The 19,345-nt window shown below is 45.3% G+C and overlaps 1 protein-coding gene across 6 annotated transcripts in view; it reads right to left on the reverse strand.

The window, feature by feature from the left end:
* The window catches only part of LOC100479327, a 200,226-nt gene that overhangs the window by 825 nt on the left and 180,056 nt on the right, over positions 1–19,345 (reverse strand). The gene's annotated exons all lie outside the window — the stretch shown is intronic.

Here is a 19,345-nt window from a genome sequence, read left to right on the forward strand (position 1 = left end):
CATTAAATTGAAAATGAAAACTCACNCTTTTGCATTAAATTGAAAATGAAAACTCACTTCTTATATAGATGGTTACTGTGTCTCTCATCTCTGCTATTAGATTATAATCTCTTTAAAGGACAGTGGCTGTATCCTGTTTATTTTTTAAGTTGGTTGACTAGAAATGAGGTTGCACTTGAGATAAACGTGGAAGTTGAACAGGCCCAGAAATAAAAGCATAATGCTGAATTACAATCCCCACCACCACCTACCAGTCCCACTTTCAAACTAAAGATTTTCACGCACTGTCTTATTGTCTTCTTTTCTTGAGATAACTAACAGCAACTGTGAGAACCCACTGTACGGGAACAGTCAGGGGTTGTATGAAGTCTTGACTATGAAGTCATTCACTGAATCTGTTCACGGAAACAAGCTACCAGCCTGAACTCAGGGAGATTGCCACCCACCCTGGGCAGCTGTTGATGTTGCCCATCGTGACATTAGATAATGTGCATTTGCTGACATGGAAAGCTGTTCAGTGAGAAATATCAGATACAGAACGGTATGTACCATTTGATCTCATTTTTCATATAAGACCTTTTGGTCGATGGATGTACTTATTGCCTAGAAAAAACTTTGAAAGGATAGACTCCAAAATGTTTTCAGTAGTCATCTCGCAGTAGAGTTTCTGGCTAACTTTTTCCTTCTTTTTGCTTGTATGAATTTTCCAGAATGAACATGATTTGCCTTTGAAATAAGAAAAAAAATGTTATTTTAAAACATGTCTGAATACGAATGTTATTTTTTGAAAAAGCGCTGAAGTGATGAGCAGCCTGGAAAAGCAAAACTCCTTCTACCCATTAGGATCCTGCCCCCGGCTACCCTAACTGCGAGGCTTCCCCAGGAATACCGGGGAGGGAGAAGGGAAACATGGGAAGAAGAGCCTTGCCCTCCAGCGTGACTCCAAGATCCAGTGAGAATCTAATTCTTGCGTTTTCATTCGCATGCTTCTTTGTTGTACTGCTTTCCTGTTTCTCTGCCACCGTTTTTCTCATTCTTTTAGGACACTGACAGTAAAGAAACAGTGCCTCTTCCCACGGGGAGAGCAGTATTTCATGAGCTCCCCGTATCTCTGAGCCCAAACACCAAATCTTGAAATAACAGAACCGCAGAGGTACTTCAAAGCGATGTCCTCTAGGGGCACCTGGTCGTCAGGGCTGAGCGGCAAGGCAGGTCTCAGTGTCCCCATTTTACAGGAAAGAAAGTCAAGTGGAGAGGCTGAATAAATCCCCCACAGACCTGGGCGCAGTAAGCAGTGGCTCGGGCCCAAACTTCAGGCACTTAAGGGCCAAAGTTCACACTTTCCCCTGCATTCTGGCTTACCAGATGGTGAAGCCCAAATCTCTATTTTAGTCCAGTGGATGAACTGCATTCTAAGTCTTTCTCTGACTTTCAGAATTACATTTTCTTCAAGTGTTGCAAGTCAGTTTCATCATATTTGGACAACAGATCCCCTACTGGCAAGTTCATAACCCAATCTGATTTCGCTGTGGTAACAAGAGGGTACTTGGTGTGAAATTGATCAATTGTTTCTTCTCTTTTTTTTATATTTTAATTTTTATCAGACTTTATATACATGTACATACTCTAAAAAGTACATTGTTCAAGGCTTGTTACAAAAAAAAAAAAAATAGCAGTTCTCTGACTCGTTCTGCTATGGGCTATAGTCCAGGTCAAGAAGTTCTTGGAATGACCTCCACGGCACACCTACTCTTTGTTAGAGACTGAGGACACAGCACTGAATAAAAGAATTCCTGCTCTCATAAGTGCTCAATTTTAGGAGATTGGGGTTGAGGGTGGGATGTGTCAGCTCTGGTCTTCCCTTAGGCAAGAAAGAGGTGCTAGTTGTGTTCCTTTCTGGTTCCCCTTCCACACTTTCCTTCTTTTTCTCTCCCTTTCCTCAGCAAACTTTGTGCACTACTCTGTTCCAAGCACGTGCTAAGCATGGAAGAGAGAGCAGGGAACGAGCCAGACCATGACCATTCCTGCCCTCGCGGAGCCTTGGTCCAGAGAGCATGCAGTCGTGCTGCTGTGTGGTGAGTGCTATGCCAGGGAAGGCCCAGGGGCTCTGCGAGCTCGTAGCAGGGGGCCTGACTTGATCTTGCATATCAGGGAAGACTTTCTGAGGAAGTGACAGCTAAGTGGGACATGAAGAAAATGTAGCAACTATTCAAGTGAATAGTAAGGGGAAGAGTCCTCCAGGAGGAGGAATGGCATATGTGAGGACCCGGAGGCCAGAGACAGTAGGGCACATCCCAGAGATAACACAAGTCCCAGGTGGCTGGGACACAGAGAGCCAGAGGAGGCTGGGGAGGAGGCAGGAGCCAGATAGGGGAGGATCTTGCTGGGGAATCTATCCTGGGCCAACGGGAAGCCAATAAATGGGCTGCATGCAGGGCAGAGGCAAGATCCAGTTTGTTTAATGAGCTCTGTGGCTTTGAAATGAACAATGGGTTAGACCAAAACAATAATGTCCGCAGGAGAATAATCTGGCAACTACCACAGTCCTGGCAAAGACGACAGTGGCGTGAGCTAGGATGGTGGCAGTGAGATGGAGAAAATGGAATAGAACCAAAAGAGATTTTTGCACGAGGTCTGATGTCAAGTCACATTGAGGGAGATGAAAGGGCCCAGGATGGCTCCCAGTCTTAGGCACTTTCTGGTGATTTCTTTTGTGGAAAGAGGGAACGGTGGAGAGGCTGGGGGTGAAGGTGAGGAAAGTGCTGAGTTCTGTTTTGAATACTGAGGTGGAGCTGAGGTGCCCACAAGACCCCGAGAGGAGGTGCACGGCTGGGATAATAATATCACTCATGTTTACCCGGCCCTGCACTACGGGCCAGGACTTCCATTGAGTAGACAGCTGGATTCTGTCTCCAAGAGGCATGTGGCTACATGGGCCTGACGCTCAGAAAGAGGTTGGGGCTGGAGACAGGAGCTGAGATGCTGTGTGAAATCTAAAATCAGGGTCTAGGCAGGGGAGGTAAAGCATTGACGCCGCACGGGCGTGGTGGGCCGNAAGTTCACACTTTCCCCTGCATTCTGGCTTACCAGATGGTGAAGCCCAAATCTCTATTTTAGTCCAGTGGATGAACTGCATTCTAAGTCTTTCTCTGACTTTCAGAATTACATTTTCTTCAAGTGTTGCAAGTCAGTTTCATCATATTTGGACAACAGATCCCCTACTGGCAAGTTCATAACCCAATCTGATTTCGCTGTGGTAACAAGAGGGTACTTGGTGTGAAATTGATCAATTGTTTCTTCTCTTTTTTTTATATTTTAATTTTTATCAGACTTTATATACATGTACATACTCTAAAAAGTACATTGTTCAAGGCTTGTTACAAAAAAAAAAAAATAGCAGTTCTCTGACTCGTTCTGCTATGGGCTATAGTCCAGGTCAAGAAGTTCTTGGAATGACCTCCACGGCACACCTACTCTTTGTTAGAGACTGAGGACACAGCACTGAATAAAAGAATTCCTGCTCTCATAAGTGCTCAATTTTAGGAGATTGGGGTTGAGGGTGGGATGTGTCAGCTCTGGTCTTCCCTTAGGCAAGAAAGAGGTGCTAGTTGTGTTCCTTTCTGGTTCCCCTTCCACACTTTCCTTCTTTTTCTCTCCCTTTCCTCAGCAAACTTTGTGCACTACTCTGTTCCAAGCACGTGCTAAGCGTGGAAGAGAGAGCAGGGAACGAGCCAGACCATGACCATTCCTGCCCTCGCGGAGCCTTGGTCCAGAGAGCATGCAGTCGTGCTGCTGTGNCCAGCCATGCTTATGTTCCTACCCTGACTTTGTACCCAACTCCAATAGCTGGATTCAGTCTTACCTCATTTCCCTCTTCCCAAGCTCCTGCTTCCTTCCTTGAGTCCATAACTAGGTTCTACTTGACCCCTGTGCTGAAGCCCTGCATTGCTATCTCCCCAGGCTCTGGGTGCCCCTGGAGCAGACGTGTGCACCTGAGATACACCATGCGTGCACCATANTTGTGCACTACTCTGTTCCAAGCACGTGCTAAGCATGGAAGAGAGAGCAGGGAACGAGCCAGACCATGACCATTCCTGCCCTCGCGGAGCCTTGGTCCAGAGAGCATGCAGTCGTGCTGCTGTGTGGTGAGTGCTATGCCAGGGAAGGCCCAGGGGCTCTGCGAGCTCGTAGCAGGGGGCCTGACTTGATCTTGCATATCAGGGAAGACTTTCTGAGGAAGTGACAGCTAAGTGGGACATGAAGAAAATGTAGCAACTATTCAAGTGAATAGTAAGGGGAAGAGTCCTCCAGGAGGAGGAATGGCATATGTGAGGACCCGGAGGCCAGAGACAGTAGGGCACATCCCAGAGATAACACAAGTCCCAGGTGGCTGGGACACAGAGAGCCAGAGGAGGCTGGGGAGGAGGCAGGAGCCAGATAGGGGAGGATCTTGCTGGGGAATCTATCCTGGGCCAACGGGAAGCCAATAAATGGGCTGCATGCAGGGCAGAGGCAAGATCCAGTTTGTTTAATGAGCTCTGTGGCTTTGAAATGAACAATGGGTTAGACCAAAACAATAATGTCCGCAGGAGAATAATCTGGCAACTACCACAGTCCTGGCAAAGACGACAGTGGCGTGAGCTAGGATGGTGGCAGTGAGATGGAGAAAATGGAATAGAACCAAAAGAGATTTTTGCACGAGGTCTGATGTCAAGTCACATTGAGGGAGATGAAAGGGCCCAGGATGGCTCCCAGTCTTAGGCACTTTCTGGTGATTTCTTTTGTGGAAAGAGGGAACGGTGGAGAGGCTGGGGGTGAAGGTGAGGAAAGTGCTGAGTTCTGTTTTGAATACTGAGGTGGAGCTGAGGTGCCCACAAGACCCCGAGAGGAGGTGCACGGCTGGGATAATAATATCACTCATGTTTACCCGGCCCTGCACTACGGGCCAGGACTTCCATTGAGTAGACAGCTGGATTCTGTCTCCAAGAGGCATGTGGCTACATGGGCCTGACGCTCAGAAAGAGGTTGGGGCTGGAGACAGGAGCTGAGATGCTGCGTGAAATCTAAAATCAGGGTCTAGGCAGGGGAGGTAAAGCATTGACGCCGCACGGGCGTGGTGGGCCCGTGGTGAGCCAGAAAGTAAATACGTGGTCTGACTCCACACCATTCAGACTTTAAAAAAAATACTGGGCAAACTAAATAAAACTCATGGGTGGCTAGGCCAGGTTTGTCTTTCTAGCCCCCAGTTTGTGACCTCTGGGAGAGACGTAATTAAGCCATGGGAGAAGGAGGGGTTGCCTAGGAGAGAAAGTAGAAGGGGGTAAAGTCACACATGAAAAACTGGCTTTGGTAAGTTCCTGATTGGTGATTTCTTGGGGTGCAGCAAGCAGCTGATAAAGTGTCTGATTCTGAGGCTGCCTGATCACTGTGTGAGGCAAATGCCTACCATCTGTGCTTTCTTACCATTGACTGGGCAAACATCAGAACACAGGGACGTGAGGGAAGACCCCTTGTGTTCATCTAGTAGGGGGGCTCTCCAACACTGGTGTGCGTCAGAATCTCCTAGGGAACCTGGGAAACGTCCAGATCCCCGGCATTCTCTCAGACCTCCTGAATCAGTCTGCAAGGAAGGGCCTGGCATCCTGATCCTGACAAGCTTCTAGGTGATTCTGATGCACACACCTAGCACAGCAGTGGCTCCTGTAGGCCCACCGCTTTGGATGAGGAAACAGCTCAGAGAGACGAAGTAAGTTGCTCACCTGCATGCAGCTAGAAAGGAACATGGGCTGCCTACACTTGACTGGTCACTCCAGCCCTTTCAGTTGGGTCCATTAACCCTTCACACCCAGACTAAATCCCAGCCCAGGGGTAGGGACTAATGGGTCGCTGGTATCTTCATGGCTCAGGATCAGACCAGCCATGCTTATGTTCCTACCCTGACTTTGTACCCAACTCCAATAGCTGGATTCAGTCTTACCTCATTTCCCTCTTCCCAAGCTCCTGCTTCCTTCCTTGAGTCCATAACTAGGTTCTACTTGACCCTGTGCTGAAGCCCTGCATTGCTATCTCCCCAGGCTCTGGGTGCCCCTGGAGCAGACGTGCGCACCTGAGATACACCATGCGTGCACCATGGTGCTTCTGGGTCTGCGTCAGAAGCCCTGCTGCCATGCGAGGTCTGGAGAGAAGCATCTTTCCGATGCTAGGAGGCCATGGGCATATGGCACAGGCACACCATTCAAAGGGATGAGGCTATTTTTTGTCACTCACTATAAATAGCAGAATCGGCCTTCACTTGTGGTCAGTTACCTGGAGCGCCAGGGCAGGATTCTGGCAAAAAGTCTATCCCACGCTCCCGAAACTAAGAATAAGCACAAGCTTGGCAGCATGACCTCATGACCATGCCAAGTCCTCAAGGGGTGTCCCATGGGCGGCTGAAGGGGATGTCAGCTCTTGGGAATCTGCACAAGGAGGCCCCTGCCTGGGTGGCGTTGGGAGGTTCTGTGGTTACAAGGAGACACACAGACATTTAGAAATGTGCACTTGGGAGCAAATACCTTACATGGGAGCATGTATGAAGTTAAAAGATTAAGATGATGAAACTGACACTTAGGAATACACTGTGTGTCTCTCTATAAGTAATCTGTCTTCAGTCAAGCCTATTTTGGATATTGCCTTTACAGGACGATTTCGGACAGGGGCTAATTGAAATTAATCCAGAGCAAGTCCCTGTGTCAGCCATTCCTCCCACCGCCCCCCCGGCAGCCTGCACATAGAAAACTGGGTAAGAGCTAACATCGTCGTGAGACCTGGGCTGCTATCATGGCCCTGCCACTGTAGCACTGAGTCACTCAATGTCCCAGAACCTCGTTTTTTTCTCATCTCTAAAACAGAGATGAACACTTAGAACACAGTTCTGTGTTCTGAAAATTAAACAAGGCAATGCATATTTTTATGTCTTGGCTGATTTCTAGAACTTAAATTTTTTTGTTATTGTTGCTTGTTTTGTTTTTAAACCTTTGTAAACAGTTTTGGCCTCTAGGGGAGGAAACTTACCTTCGTCTTTGGGCCAAACTTTTCCTTTATTTTGGGAAGACTCCTTGTGTAAGGACCTAGTAACCAACCGGAGTATGGACACTGGCGATCTCTCAGGGGGACTATTGAGAAAGGGCTCTGCCTTGTTCCTTCCAGTGGTTTCAGGACAGGGGACATGAGAACTAGACAAGCAGCAAAAGGGAAAGCATGGGCTGCATGAGGCCTGGAGGCTACAATTGAGAAACTTCTAGGAAGAGCCAAAGGATGCTTCGAAGGGGAGAGAGGATGGGTCCAGCAACTGAGTCAGAATAAGTCTGAGCCAGTATAATTTGCATAGTAAATACTAGAACTGAACTGATGTTTACTGCGTTGTTATAACAGACAGGAATTAATTCGAGAGGCGCAAAGTCTTGCCTGATCCCTTTAGGCAAGGATGCAAAAAAACACGCGCATAGCTCATTCTCCTCAGTGGAAACTGGTAAATCAATCTAGACTTCACCTTGAGTTTTTCTGACTTAACCACATCTCTGGGTTTGGTGCTGGTGATACGGCAGGGACAGGTTCTCTTCTCTAGTGGACCTTACACTTAATCAAAGAGACACAATAATGACTATGTGGATACAAGCTGAAGGTGGGCATTCAGCAGGAGAGGGATATGGCTGTATGAGATGCTGTCACAAAGGAGTCTCCCCCAGATGGAGGCAGATGGGAGCGCAGGGCTTCTAAGGAACCGAAGGGAGGCCAGGGAGGCCCCGTGGTGGGACCGCAGGGCTGGAGGAGAGCATGGTGGCATGTGACGTGGGAGACGAGGGTTGGGCCCAGTCGTGCACAAGCTGGATTTTAGCCCTAACAGAGTGAGGAGCCACTGTGGAGCTTTAAGGGGAAGCAGAGTCATGACGACGTTTGCATTTCTAGTGCAGCCCTCTAGGGAACGGACCGGTGAAGGCAAGAGTGGATGGAGAGGCACCGGTGAGGAGAAGAGGGGATGATGAGAACCGGGCTGGGTGGCAGTGGTGAGATGAGATGTTGTGTCTCCAGAGATACTCAGGGAGGGGGTCAAAGGACCAAAACCTGGGCCTTCCTGGCTGACTGGCTTCCGCCTCTTACAAAGGTCAGTGTTTGATGGTAACAGCACCTACAGCAAAATCGGGCCCTCCCCCAGCTACCTTCTAGTCTTTGGGGCTATTTTCCCACTTTCTAGCTGAGTATAATTTTAGGTCCAGGTTTTCCAAGTTACTTCAAGAAGAATATTATTCCAAACCTAAAGGAAATGACCATGCAAATAAATTCCTTTGTAAACTTTTAAGCTGTTTTGTTTCCCAAATGGATGAAAGGGAGATTTTGAACAGGCATGACCTGAAGAATACGGAGTTTTTCCTTTGGTTAGTTTCAGCTAAAATACTGGCTTTATTTTAAAGGACAAATGATATCAAGAAAAAAGAACAAGAAAGATTCCTTAGAACGAAGGTCCAGGAAGACATGAGCCTGAACAGATATCTAAGCAAGCCTTCACCCCATGCTATGTTTATCCTGTCACTTGGCAGTATAAAAAAAAATAATACTAAAAATGATATTCTAAACCAGGTTGCCTGTCTCCATATATAAGAAGCTGATGTAATGAGCTGGCGGTCGCTCACATTAGGAAAATACCCAGACCCAGTGGGCTACAGATCATCACCCCTGCAATTTCCACAGCGTCTGCACTGGGTCCCCAAACTGAACAAAACTAATGATGATCACCTGCTGTCAGAGCAGAACAATTTCTTCCCAACAGTGTTCTCGCAGGAAGTTCATTCTGGTAAATCAGTGTCAAAATGACAAGAAAATCCAACATGTCTCAAGAGGTACAATATATAACAAGCAAAAAATCTCCAAATCTGTGTTCAGAAACTGAACGTTAAAGGGTCTGATGAAGAATTCAAGACAAGAAAATGAAGGAAGTGTAACAAATTCATTAAAACATTTTGAATAAAAACAAGAAGACTGTGACATTATGCTCAATTAACAGGAAAACACAGTCTTAAGGGGTAAATGTGGTAGATGATGATCTGATTTTTTCGGACATCCAGAAGCTGAATCAACCATTAGAGATGGTTCTTCAAGACAGACTAGGGTAGAGAGAAACTTCTAATCTACACACTAACGATATCATAACTGTCGTGCTTTTTTGTCTTTGCGGAGTTGCTCTTGGAGGGGGAGATTTCAAAGAAGGCATCTCCGAAACGCGATTACTGCATCTTCCAAGCCCCCAAAGTCAGCAGGCCTGCTGAGAGCAGGTGAGAGTGGAAAGAGAAGGAGGGGCGTGATGCTTCCCACACGCACAGCACTCAGTGAGGGCCATACGATCGAGCATCTTACCATTAGTTAGGGAAAACTGCAGGAGACTGTGACGGCAAGCAGTTGAAAAACCTCCCTTAAATGCACCAGGTAGCAGGAAACACTGAGGACACATGAAGAGCAGTCGAGAATACCAAGTACACCAGAAACGGCTCTAGCTTGAGAAGACTGAGTAGGAGACAGATGATAGAGGATACAGAGTTTTTCTTTTTTAATCACCACAGGGTGATACTGGAAGTTGACAGAATGCCGAACTTCTACCCGGAAGAGGTTACTGAAGAAGATGAGTACCCCAGCTTAGAGGGCCCCCATCAGTCCATGCACGTGCGTGGCTTTACAGCTTTTTTTTGTCATTTGTTCCTTCACATTATTTTATAATTAAATTTATAGCACAATTAATGCATGCACAGCATAGAAAAAGTAGAAAACATAGATAAACACGAAGAAGAACATTTAAATTACCCTTTATTTCCTAACTCAGCCATGACCGGAATTGACATTTTGGCACACATCGTTCCAGACTGTGCTTTAGAACAGGAGATTTTTGTTTTGTTTTGAATAAAACCAGGATCATACTGCAACTTGCTCTCTTCATTCAATTATATATCATGAACTTGTTTTCACATCAATAAATAAATTTCTTATTATTTTAAATCACTGCCACATATGACTTTGTATGGATATAACATTCATTGAATCAATCCCCAATTTTAAAAACTTTTTTGTCTTAAAATACTTTCAAACTTTTTTAAAAAAGATTTTACCTATTTATTTATTTTGAAAGAGAGTGAGCACAAGGAGGGAGAGGGGCAAAGGGAGAGGGAGAAGCAGACTCCCCACTGAGCAGGGAGCCCGATGTGGGGCTTGATCCCAGGACCCTCAGATCATGACCTGAGCCGAAGGCAGACGCTTAACGGACTGAGCCACACAGGCACCCTGAAATACTTTCAAACTTAATGAGAGGTTTGCAAGAATAGTACAGAGGATGCCTGCACAGCTTTTATACAGTCATCCATCTGTAACACTTTGCCGCAGATGCTTTATCACTAACTTACATTACTTGTGAACTACGTGCGGTTGTACATATCATGGCACCTTCCCCCCAAACACACAATTCAGTGTATATTTCCTAAAAACAAGGAGAGTCTCTACCATAACCACAGTATAGTTATCACACTCAGGAAAAGCAATATATTTTATCTAATCTATAGTTTACATTCCAACTTTGCCAGCTGTCCCTATAAGGTGCTTTATTTTAAAAAAAAATTGAAAAAGGAGAAGAAATAAATTTCTTTTTTTCAGGTGCAGGACCTGATCTAGGCTCATGTATGACATTTAGTTGTCATCCTTTACCCTGGAACAGTCCTTACCTTTTAAGACATTGATTTTTTTAAAAAGATTTTCTTTATTTATGACAGAGAGAGAGACAGACACAGTGAGAGAAGGAACACAAGCAGGGGAGGTGGGGGAGGGAGAAGCAGGCTCCCCACTAAGCAGGGAGTCCAATGCGGAGCTTGATCCCAGGACCCTGGGATCATGACCCGAGCAGAAGGCAGACGCTTAACAACTGAGCCACCCATGCGCCCCTATGATATTGATATTTTTTGAGGAATGTTGGCCAGTTACTGCATAACATGAGCCCTATTTGGGTCTGTCTGGTGACTCCTCAGGGTTGGATCGAGGCTTTCATTTTTGCTGGAATGCTGTGTAAGAGCTCATGGGCCTTTCTCAGGTATCACATCCACAGGCCCATGGTGTCCATTTGCCTTTGATCAATAATGTTAATTTTGACCCCTTGATTCAGGTATTTATTTCTACTGTATAGTTTTTTCCCATTGTCTATTTTTTTCCCATGGTAAAATATACACAACACGAAATTTATCATTTTAACCATTTTTAAGTGTATAGTTCAGTGGCTGCAAATATATTCACGTTTTTGTATATCTACTCTGTAGTTTGGGTTTTTGTTTTAAGATTTATTTATTTGAGAGACAGTCTGTGCACACATGAGCAGGGGGCGAGGCAGAGGGAGAGGGAGAGACAGAATCCTCAAGTAGACTCCCCGCTGAGTGCAGAGCCTGACATGGGCTTGACCTCACGACCCTGAGATCATGACCTGAGCTGGAATCAAGTTGGACGTTTAACTGACTGAGCCACCCAGCCGCCCCTCCTCTAGTTTTTATTTTTCCTTTAACAAGTATTGTGTGGGGCGATACTGAGGTTTTGTTAGTCTCATTCTCAGATACTGTCCTTAATAATCTTTCCATCCACCTCTTACCTCCCTATTTAGTATCCACCAATGATCTACGCCAAGACAAACGAGTGAGGCCCTACGTTAACTCCAGCCCCTTCCCCTCTGCCTTTCCCTCCTTCTAGAGACATGGGTAGAAAGTTTCTACAGTCACTGGCTCTGAATCTGGGTGAGGAAATGCTCACCTGGATGATTTCCAAGAGCCATTTCTTCACTGAACTGCTATAATTCTTCACAAAAATAGTCATCCCTCGTCTGGTATCATGTTTAGATCTTCAAATAATTCTTGGTTCTACTCTGAGCCAGACTCTATGCTGGGTGTCAAGAAAAAGAGTGCTTAAAGCAACAGTGGCTCTTCTTGAGCTACTTGCCTTTTGAGGGGAGAGACACAAATGGTACTTTCAGTGCAACGTGGTGAAGACCACGTGACACTCTGGGCATGGAGCTCGCTCCCAGAGTTCAGTAGGAACACAGAGAAGTAGCAAGTCTCACAGCTAGAGTCAAGGCGCATGGAGGTGAGCAAGGCGTGTCTGTGGGGCTCGGGGAGTCTGGGGTAGGGAGGGAGTGTGTTCCTGCACATATAATATCAGCAGGGAGCAGTGGGAGATGAGGCTAGAGCGGAAGCAGGGCCAGAGCGTGGAGTGCCTGGACGGGAGCTTAGACTTGACCTTGAAGATGATACAGTATAAGCAAAAGATAACCCGACCACCAAGGTCTGATGACTCACCCTACAGGGAGCAGAGAGGTCAGGCGGGAGGGCAGCAAATGCAGAGGCAGCAGACCAGTAGGTAGGATCCTGCAACAGTCTGCATGAGAAAAGAGCCTGGCCTGATGAGGACAGTGGGGGTGGGAGTCACGAGGAGACAACGGATTCAAGAAATATCTAGAAGTGCCTGAGTGTGACAATGACGGTGAAGGAAGAATCAAGGTTGACTTTCAATTTTCCAACATTTCAGAGAAAAAAAAAGTCATGAACGATAATTACATATCTCAAGTTGATCACTATAACCATGCTGTCAGATATGAGCCAGTAACTATGATACCCATTCTACAGATTATTAAACTGAGACACAGAGTCAGAGTGACTTGCAAAAGGCCACACGACTGTTCAGTGGCACAGCAGGGATACCAAGTTCACATAGTACATGTACGAAGAGATGATATAAAATTATTCAAAATGCTGGAACTAGAGAACCATATGTAAAACAAAACAACAAACTTGGATCCGTACCTCACGTAATACACAAAAGTAAAAAACGGATCATAGATCAAAATTTAAGAGCTGAGGGGCGCCTGGGTGGTTCAGTCCTTAAGCATCTGCCTTCAGCTCAGGGCGTGATCCTGGTGTTCTGGGATTGAGCCCCACATCAGGCTCTTCCGCTGGGAGCCTGCTTCTTCCTCTCCCACTCCCCCTGCTTCTGTTCCCTCTCTCGCTGGCTGTCTCTGTCGAATGAATAAATAAAATCTTTAAAAAAAAAATTTAAGAGCTGAAATTTAAAAGACGTATAGAAGAAAACACAGGAGAAAATCCTAGTGGTTTTGGGTTTAGCAAAGTTATCTTCTGAAATAGGATGCAAAAATACAAGCTATCATGAAAAATATCAATAAACTGGACATTACCTAAATCAATATCTTTTGTTCTTCAAAACCCACTATTACAAATAATGAACAGGTAAGCCATAGACCAGGAGAAAATACTGGACAAACCTCTCCAACAAAGGACCTGGATCTAGACTATAAAGTATCCTTACAACTCGGTAAGAAGACATACACTACACTTTTAAAATGTGCAGAAGATTTGAACAGATACTTCACCAAAGAAGACATATGAATGGCAATAAAAACACAAAAAGATGGTCAATACACGCGTCATTAGGAAAATGATAATTACAACCCCAAGGAGATACCCATTGCACACCCACTGGAATGGCTAAATTAAAAAGATGGACTATACCAAGTGACAGGGATGTGGAGGGTTGGAAATGTAAATCCTGATTGCTGATGGAAATGTAAAACGATACAATTGATTGGGAAAATACTTCGTCAGTTTCCTGAAACAAAGTGAACAAGGCACCTACCAGATGACCCAGCCATTCCACTCTTAGGTATTTACGCAAGGGAAATAAAAGTATACATGCGCATAAATTCTCGTATATGAATATTTGCAGCAGCTTCATTTATAATAGCTGGAAACAACCCAGATGTCAGTGCACAAGTCCACAAAGTGTGGTACATCCACGCTATAGAATATGAGCCATCAATTAAAAAGCAATGAACACATGACAATGTGGATGAAACTCAAAATAATTATATGCTGAGTGAAAGAAGCCAGACAAAAAAGAGTACATACTGTATGACTCCACTTACATAAATTTCTGGAAAATGCACCTCAATCTCTAGTGAGAGAAAGTAGATCAGTGATACCCGGGGGTGGGGGGATCAGGAGAACGACCAAGGGGGCACCAGGAAACTCTGAAGTGACATTCATTATCTCCGTTGCAGTGATGGTTTCACAAGCGTGGAAATATGCCCCAAGTCATCAAATTGTACGCTTTCAGTGTGCGTAGTTGATTTTATGGCAGTGATATTGAGGCTGTTTTAAAAAAATAATAGAATGTTAGGAGATAAATAAATATCTTAGTAATAGCAAATATACCAATATCTTTTTTTTATTATGTTGTTAGTCACCGTACAGTACATCCTTAGTTTTCGATGTAGTGTTCCATGATTCATTGTTTGCATATAACACCCAGTGCATGCCCTCCTTAATACCCTTCACCGGGCTAGCCCATCCTTCCACCCCCCTCCCCTCTGAAACCCTCAGTTTGTTTCCCAGAGTCCATGGTCTTTCATGTAAATATACCAATATTTTAACAAAATCAGGCTCTGATTGTGGGATTATGGGATTAATAATGATGATCCCTTTCTTTTTTTATCTTTTTTCTGAATTTTCCAAGTTGCCCAAAATGAGCATGTATATTACCAAAATAAAAAAAGCTACTTTTGTGGGACTGCCTGGGTGGTTCAGTCAGTTAAGTGGCTGGCTCTTGGTTTTGGCTCAGGTCATAATCTCGGGGTCCTGGGATGGAGCCCTCGGGCGGGCTTCCTGCTCAGTAAGGAGCCTACTTCTCACTCTTCTCCTCCCCCCCTTGTGCTCTCTCGCACGCATACGCTCTATCTTTCTCTCTCTCTCTCTCAAATAAATAAATAAATAATATCTTAAAATAAGTAAATAAAAATAATTTTGTGGAAAAAGAAAGAATTAGGTGTACAGAGAAATTTGGAGAAAACAGTCTGTGCTTATGAATCTTAAGACCATCGGTGACAAAAATCAAAGACATGATGACACTTTTCAAATGGCAAAGATCCTCTATTCTTTCAAAAGCTATGGCAGGCCAGAGGGGACTATGAGAGGGTTTTACGTGTTCCACAAGAACAAAAATATCTAACTCTAAAGCAACCTATAGAGAAGGCACCACATTAGCAAAATGTCTCATTCAGCTGGACTGTCCAGCTCAGATGTCTTCCAAACACATCAGTGGGAGACAGATGCAGGGGACATGGAAAAGAAGGAGACAGTGCCAGAGAGCAACAGAAGGTGAATTATTACATGATGTTATGACCCATCATTTCTTGGGTTCACCCAGGAGTATAAGGATTAAGGGATAATCCAACATAATGAGTGAGTGAGCTACATTGTATATCCTTAAAAAGAATACACGATGCAAAGTGCAAGTTAGACCACGGAAAAATGCTAGTCCACATCTCACCAAATATGGTGAAGAATCGTTTATCTGGGTTTCCACTCTTGGAAATACTTGCTAAATCTGTCTGTACTGGGCTTAGGATTCACTCTGGATTTTTATTAATAGTGAAAATAGCGACTTTTTAAAAAAGTTCTCAGGGAACATATTTCATATTTCACCTTCTTAGATGGTAAGCAATGTTTTAAAGCCCTCAGTGCACTAATTATTTAGATATCAAGTATTGAGTCTTATCAAGTAATTTTTTTATGTTCATTTATTCAACAAAAAGTCACTGTTAGCAACTGTGCTATGTCCTAGGATATAAAGAAGCAAATACAACCCTCTTGGAGCTCTTAATCTAAAGACTAAGAAATCTATGAACAGTTGCAATACAAAGTGTCTATGGCTTGAGAGAATAAAAAAGAAGTCAGAGACACTGTGGAGAGGATGTAACACTGAAGCAGGGTTTTGAAGGGTATGTAGGAGTTCTCTGCTTAGAAAAAGAGAGACATTCTAGGCAGAGAGGACAGCACAAGGCAGGGATTACCAAAAACACTGAATTATTTGGTAAATGGTAAGAGCTTTGCTGAGGATTAAGAAGGAATCCTCTTGAAGGTGAAAGGACGTGAAGACGGAGGCCCTTTTTCCCACGCTGGAGGAGTTCAGGCTTTATCTTAGAAGGAACAAGGAAGCATGTTGGTTACAACTCTTCATTTTAACAGAAATGAATTCACTTGAGAGAGAGAGAGAGAGAGAGAGAGAGATGGTCATATGTCTTTAGAGACCCCAAGGGCCTCATGCAGTCAGGCTAGAAAGGGGCTGGAAGCTTTCCAGAGGAACTCTCCTCTACCTTTTGTCTTATTTTTCTTTCTCTTTTCACATCTATTTTATATTAGCCAGGATTCCTCATAAGTGTCAGAAAGGTAACTCAAAACAGTTCAAGCCGAAAGAAATTTACTGGCTCTCCAAAGCAGGAAGTCTAGGCATATGTTACAACCTGATTGAATCTTGAAGACGTGGTAAGTGAAATAAGTGACTCACAAAAGGACAAGCATTGTATGATTCCACTGATATGAGGTCCCTAGAGTTGTCAAATCCAGAGAGATAGAAAGTAGAATGGTAATTGCCAAGGGCTGAGGGGAAAGGAGAGTGGGGAGTTGCTGTTTAACGGTTTCAGTTTGGGAAGATGAAAAAGGTCTGGGATGGATGGCAGTGCTGGCTGTACAACACCGTGAATGTGCTTAATGCCACTGAACTCTACACTTAGAAAGGGTTTAAATGGTAAATGTTATGTTACATAGGTTAATACAATAAAAAAATGAGGGGAATCCAGGTTGAACACAACTTCAGGCACTGCTAGAAGCAGGGGTCGAGGGCCATCATCAGGATCCTAACACTCTATTCCACTTTACTTTCTCCTGTGTCAGCTTCATTTTCTAAAGGCCTATCCTTAATGTATAGGCAAAGATGGCCGCTCTCCACCGAAATCATCTGTAGAGCTAATGTTCGCAGCCAGAAGCAAGCCTCTTGTCTGAAAGTTCCAGCAGAAGATCAGGGGATGACTGATTGGCCTGGTGTTGGGCCATGCACCACTTCTGAACCAACCACTATAGCCAAGGAGTGGAGGACCCTGGTTGGCCAAGCCCGGGTCATGTGTCCAAGCAAATATTGCCATCCCCAGCTCAAGTTACTCTTTCTCTCTAGTCAAGAACTTTTAGCTCCAATTCAAAGTCCCTGAGAGAATCTGACCAGTGCACCTTGTCCAGTGAGTTGTGATGGTGAGAATGGGGATCATCTTAGGGATAATATAGCAGCTGTCGGCCCATTTTTGTGCATTTGGGATAAGTTACAAGGGTTACCAGAGAAGACAGATAGCTCAAGAATGTCTTTTACAACAGATAATAGACCATTTTACAGGAAAGTGATGCGAGCAGTGTGTATGAACATAGTTCTGGAAGCTAGACATAGGATAGGCTGGAGCAGGAGAATCTGATGACAACAGGATGAATCACAGGACTGCTGCAATTTCTAGCTTAGGAGAATGGAAATAGAGTTATACCGTCCACCAATTATGAAACTATAAAAGAAAGATCTGGTTTGGGGTGGGGTCGGAAGAAAAGGCTGATGAGTGTGGCTTCAGAAGTATTTCCTTCAAGATGCCCGTGGAACAGCCTGGTGGAGAGGCTCAGTGAGCAGTGGAACCCAAGAAAGAGAGCATAGCTGAGGCCAGAGATTTGGGAATTGCTGGGAGACAGAGGGGTGTTGAAGTCATAAAGCATGTGGCAGGGCACGTGGAGAACACTGAGTGGAGGCAGAGAAGAGAACAGAGGGCAAACCCTGACTTCAGGGGCCGTGGCGGATGCCCTCAGTGCCCATTTCTGCTCAGTGCTCACTGTTTCCAAATGTGCTCACGGCATCTTGTTGACAGTCTCCTCCCCAGGGCCTTCTCTCAGGTTGAGCTTGCTGCAGCCACAAATGCCCGGGCTAACAGCCCTCAGCCAATGACGGATGGGAGGTAGAGGGGAACTAGCTTAGCTTCCGCATTCCAGTGTGTCCCACACCACCTCCCAGGTGTCTCCCTGGATGGAGCCCCAGCTGCCCACAGCAGTTACCTCCTCATTAATATCTGCTCTGGCTTCCTTCACCTCACTGCCTCACGTGTCTACTCTACTTGCTTGTCCCAAGATCACCTCCCAAATAAACCACTTACACTCCAACCCTCGTGCCAAGGTCTGCTTTTAGGAGAACCCAACTTAAGACACAGGCACACAAAGAAGAAAGCTCCGAGAAGAATAAGACTGAGGGGTCCAAGTGGTGTGAGGATATCCAAGAGACAATGATTTCCTAGGAGCCAGGAAGGAGAGACTGAGAGAGGAGGTAGGGCTCCACTGGAAATACTTGAGTACTGATGGATCTCAGAGGAAGAAGTTGTTCCCAGACATCATAAGCCAAATGTATCTGAATCTCCTCTCAGGCCTGCCTGGGCACCTAATATGTCCCCATTTTATAGATGAGAAAACTGAGGCTTGTCTAGAGTCACATGACTGGCGACTGATAACAATGAAACCCAAATATACGTGTATCTGACTCTAAAGTCCATGCCTCGAGACTACCTCACGAAGAAACATGTACTTGGTTCAGAAGAACGCAGGGAATTTGTGAAAGAGGATTGTTTTGGAAATGGGCTAGAAAAGGCTTGGAGAAATTCCAGATGGGTCAATTCCCAGGTGAAGGCCAGTCAGGCAGGCAAGCAGGCCCACGAGAAGGGAAGGGGAGTCTGTGATTGGGGCACAAGGGCAGGTCTGGAATTGAGATGCCGCTGAGAGCAAGCACGTGGACACAGAGGTGGGGACAGAGAACTTGCGGTGCCAGGGCTGCCACAGAAAGCACATTTCATCTCATCAATGATGGTTCATAAGGATGAAGAAATTGTGAGCGCAAGCATCTATAATCCAATTAAATGGCTTTGTGATGGGAAATGGAGCATACTTTTCAAGTGGTATCCAGTCCGAGATTAACAGGAGGTGCTGGCCCATGGCTGCAAACAGTGCTAGAGGATCGTGAGGTCCGCGGCATCTGCGCGGATGCTACAGCTAGTGAGGTTAGGAAGGAAGACGGCGGAAGGGGGCCTCCGAGCTCGTGCCTAGTCTCTGGAAGAGCAGAGAGACCGTCACGGCGGCAGCACCCTTCCTACACGGGGCCTTTTACAGACTCCAATAGCCAAAAGGCTCTGGCTGCGAAGGTTATCACTGGGACATAAACCTCACCCAAGCACCTGATTAGAAGAAACTCAGCCCTGTTTTCCTCAAAGCTCTTTCAGTTACAAGTGATAGAAAGTCAGCACAAAAGGAGAATTCATTGGCTCATGAAAGTCGGAAGTTTAAGACCAGCCTCAGGACCCTAGGGATTAAAGCAATGTTCTCAGAAATTAGCCCCGTCCTGCTGTCCTGTCTCTGCTTCTGCCTGCTCCTATGGACAT

This window comes from Ailuropoda melanoleuca, chromosome 16, assembly GCF_002007445.2.
Source record: "Ailuropoda melanoleuca isolate Jingjing chromosome 16, ASM200744v2, whole genome shotgun sequence".
NCBI lineage: Eukaryota > Metazoa > Chordata > Mammalia > Carnivora > Ursidae > Ailuropoda > Ailuropoda melanoleuca.